Source organism: Vombatus ursinus, unplaced genomic scaffold (assembly GCF_900497805.2).
Source record: "Vombatus ursinus unplaced genomic scaffold, bare-nosed wombat genome assembly UNPS02014809.1, whole genome shotgun sequence".
Classification (NCBI taxonomy): Eukaryota; Metazoa; Chordata; class Mammalia; order Diprotodontia; family Vombatidae; genus Vombatus; species Vombatus ursinus.
In genome coordinates this window covers 2,701,225-2,706,129 of record NW_020954587.1, presented here as the reverse complement: position 1 = coordinate 2,706,129, position 4,905 = coordinate 2,701,225, and positions in this window count along the sequence as shown.

The following is a 4,905-nucleotide window of genomic DNA, read 5'->3' as shown; positions in this document are numbered from 1 at the left end:
TGTGAGAAAATGGAGCTCTCATTAGGGACCAGGCTCCCTGGGATTGAACATGGGCCAAAACACATGCCTGGGTACAGACCAGGGAGTGGAACAGCACCTTTGGGAGCCCAGCAGTGTTTCCTCAAGGTTAAACATATAAATTTAAGCTATTACCTCATTTGAGTAGTTGAATGTTTCATCCCCTTGGCTGAAAATAAAAGAAATCATGCTGAACTTGTTGAACCCACCTTTTCAATGATGTTTGCAAACTTTCAGTGCCACTTTATGGGACAACATTTGGTGTCCACAGCTTGGGGAAGCTTTCCCTCTCCTGTTAGGAACTGGGACAAATTTACCAGTATCATTCACTGCTCCTGATTTTAGCAGTGAAAATGCCTGCTACATTAGATGAATAAACATGGTACCTCTGTCATGTGGGAGGGAGGTAAGTTCTCTTTCCTTAACCTCTTCCCACAATGTCATTCCTTTTGACTATAGTGTATAATAGTTTCTGGAAATTATGCTATCTGAGAGTTAGGGCTTTTTCTGGGTTGACTAGCCTGCTAACCCATAACTACATTGGTTCCAAGAAGACACACTGTAGACAAAACAATTGAGCTTACCTTGCAAGGGCATGGCAAATGGAATGGGGAAATTAGAAGAAGCTGAGTCACAGGGTCATAGATTTAGAGCTGAAGGGACATCTGAGATCACGCAAGTCCAACCCTCTCATTTTACAGACCAGAAAACTGAGGCTGAGAAAGCATGATTTGGATTCAAATCAAGGTCAACTGACTAAAGTGCCAGCCTTCTTTTCATACGCTGTCTCTGGGTTGGGGATGTTGCAAAGATGTCTGGGAAGAATTCTGTGGGGAATACCTGTAAATGAAAAGGTGCTCCACAGCAATTAGTTGATATTTCAGTATCATGGGTTCTGAGCTGAAATTGACTGAACAAAGTCTCCAGTCGTTCTTTTTAATGTTAATAACATTTTGAAAAAGGTCCTTCTGAAATGTTTCTAAGGGACAGGTGTAGAGGTAAGAAACATAAACAGAGTGAGACCATGAGGGAGGGATTTGTCATTTAGTTGCCATTTACAGCCCTGAACCACCATGCCAGGAGGTAAATGATTCGTGGCCAAGGTCGCTCCAGAGGATGGAGGAATATGGGAAGATGTCAGAATGGATTTACCAAACTACTAGTTATTTCATTTTCTCTTATGCACTGGTAGATTTTAGATAAAAGCACATGTATTTAGCAAGATGCTGGCTTTCCAATCTTGTTTAGGCCCCATATCCATGGGGATTACTTAGGGAGAAAGTCACAACTAAAGTAGATTTTAACATCCACACTGAATTATCTGGAGAAATCTTGGCCGCTGTTTACAAATATCATTGGAAAACATAGCCAGTCTAATTCAAAGAAATTCAACTGAGTTTTCAAAACAGGAAGTTCTAGAAAACAGAAAAGCATACATATTTATTTCTTACAGTGCTTAAAATAAGAGATTTCGGGGATTGTTGAATATTTTAGGAGCAGTTGCTTGAGAGAAAGAATCAGGCTTGTTCACCTCTGCACTTAGGGCGATATGGTACACTAGTAAAAACATTGGATTTTGAGTCAAAGGACCAGGATTTGAATCCTGACTGCTTCTTCCTTGTGTGACCTTTGGGTAAAGCTTATACATTCTCTGGATCTCAGATTCCTAATCTGCAAAATAAGGGAGTTGGACAAAATGATCATTCCTACTTGCTGTAAACCTACAATCCTAAATTGCAGGGGACAAATTAAGAAGTTTTTCCATATATTAAAAGTAACAATTAAAATTGTCTAAAATCAGAATAGATTGCTTCAGAATGTACCAGGCTTTCCCTTTGCTGCAGTTCTGCAAATCACTGAGGCTTATTTTTGTTTAGTCATTTTGGTAACGTCTGACTCTTCATGACCCTATTTGGGGTTTTCTTGGCAAAGATACCAGAGTGGTTTGCCATTTCCTTCTCCAGTTCATTTTACAGATGAGGAAACTGAAGCCAACAAGGTTAAATGATTTGCTCAGGGTCACACAGCTACTAAGTGTCTAAGACTGGATTTGAATTCAGGTCTTCTTGACTCCAGGCCTGGCACTCTATCTACAGCACCACCCAGCTGCCCCCAAAATCAAGATGTGGGTTATTATACTAGAGATCTATGGGTTAAAATTACCTCTGTGTGAACTTTCCAATTCTAAGATTAGGATAAGACTACCAAAGAAAAATTCACATGCCCAATTAGTAATACTTACCACAAATGACTAAAGAACTACTTCAAGATTTGTGATTTTACTGAGGTTCACACTGCTTGCACAGATCTCCATGCTTCAATGATTCTTTTATTTTGAATAGCATTCAAATAAGCTAATTTACAGATTATAATACTTACAAAGGCTGTCACAGGTCCTCTTGTCTTTCTCCCCTATACTATCTCAATAGGTGGTATCATCAGATGGATTTAATTATCTTCTCTATGTAGATAATTCCCAGATCTATATATTCAGCCTTAATCTCTCTCCTGATCTACAGTCACACAGCATCAAGTGCCTTTTGGATATCTCAAATTTTATATCCCGTAGGCACTTCAGACCCCATGTTCTCAAAGCAGTTCTAATCACTCTTAGCCCATATCTCCAATCTGTTGCCCAGTCTTGTCATTCCTCTCTTTAAAATAACTATCAAATGCTTCCCATCTCTCTTCTTCTCATCTCATAAAGACATCACTCTAGTCCAGGTCTTCATCACCTCATGCCTGGGCTATTTTATTAGACTTCTAACCTAACTAGTGTCTCTACTCTAGTTGGTCTTCCACTCGTTTCCCAAAATTACTTCCCTAAAGCATGAAATTATGTCACTCCTCATTTCAATAAACTCCAGTGGCTCCCTATTACCTCCAGGATCAAATATAAAGTCCTTTGTTTGGCATCTAAATAAAATTTTTCATAACTTGCCCCTTCTCGCCTCTCCAGTCTTCTTACTATTTCTTCTCCTTTATATATTCTGTGATACAGTAACACTAGGATTCTTGATGTTATTTGAATACAATAGATCATTTCCCATTTCCATACTTTTGACTGATTCTCCCTTATTTCTAGAATGTTCTGTCTCATTCCCTCTACCTTTTTGAATCCCAGGCTTCCTTTTAAGACTTGGCTCAGATGCCATCTTTAGTAGAAGGCTCTTCCCAATTCCTCCAGTGGCCAGATTACCCTTCTAAGGTAATCTTTCATCTACCATATATATATATATCTTGAGTATCTTTTTTATTTACATCTTGTCTCTTTCATTTGAAAATAAGCTCCTTGAGGGCAAGGACTATTTATGCCTTTCACTGTGTCCCAGTGCTTAGCATAGGGCCTGGCATATACTTCTGACCTGACATATTGACAAAAAAGTGCTTTCTATATAGCCTCTCATTTGCCCTTCTATAAGGTAGATTAGTAAATTGCAAAAGCAAATAAGAGTAATTATGTAAAGCAAAAAATAGTAATAATAATAGCAATTGCTATTATTTTAATCTTCTGGAGGTCAAACTTTTGGTGATAAGCCTCTTCAAACCTGGTTCAGTTCAATTCAATATAACAAACATTTATTAAGGTTTTACTATATGTAAGGCTCTATTCTTAGGCATAAGGAATACATAGAGAAAAATGAAAGTCTCTATCCCCAAGGAGGTTACCTTCAACTTAGAGCTCCAGTGGTTTTTGGACAACAGAATGTGGCCAAGCCCATACCTGAAGCCCTTGCAGCTTGACAGGACCTACCAACCCCAGGTCATTTGTCTATACCTTGATGAGGCATCAGAAAGATATTTCAGTGGAATGACCAAATTTTTATTTTGGGCTTCTTTAAAAAAAAAAAAACAAGCCGATGAACAAAAAATATTGTTTGGTGGCTGAGTTTGGTTGTTGTAAAGACAGTTGGGAAAGTACATTTCAAGGTTATTCTGAAATGTATTTCCATTTGGATACAGAGATAGGTAGCCTAATGCCAGACTCCCATTTTTCTCCTCAAATTTCCAAACAATTTTTGAAGCCCCCGGCACTTCATAAGTGCATTTCCTAATTTGGGTGGGAAAGGGCATGCACAGAGTATTTTGCTTTATTTAAAATTTAAAGGAATTATGCCAAGACATAATTTGAGATCTGGCAATAGTAAAAATGAAGATAAGAAAGAAATGGCTCTTTGTAACACTTACAAAATTTAGTTGGATGAGCAGCTGTAACTAAGAATAAGCTCACTTGTAGTCTGGATAAATGCAAAATAGATGATTCAGAACTTGTTTATGGGCTAGAAAAGTACTTAACCTCCGTGACTATTCATTTTGGATAACAACTTGACTCCTAACTTAAGTCCTGTCATACAATACAAAACAGGATCATGGCTCACTAGTGTGCTTCAATTTTGTTATCTTGGACTTCACTTTCCAAAGAACAGAGTACCTAATTACTGAAGAGAAATGGAACTTTGGGAAGGAATAGTAATTACAAAACTCAATTTCATCACCCAATGGGGGTGTACAGCTTTGATGGAGGGGCAATGGTGTTAAATCTAACACTGTCTCAAAATCTCTGAAAGCCTACAAAAGCCCAGGAATAAAACAAAAGTTTGCATCAAGTGTAGAGAAAACAGCTAGATAAAATTGAGAGGCTTAATTTTAAAGTAGAAAACAAAAAATATTGCCATAAAATTTCTCTTGAAATGATGTTTAAAATTCCAGAATTAGTAGACAAAAAAGTAGGAGAAAAGGGGTTTTCTTCAGGGGAGGGGTTATTTCAGGCTCATTATTAGGCATCCATTGTTCCAACAGGATATAAAAGAAACCAACGTTGCCTCTGCCCTCAAGGAGCTTATAGTTTACTTGAAGATAAAATATGTACATGAAATGGAACACTTA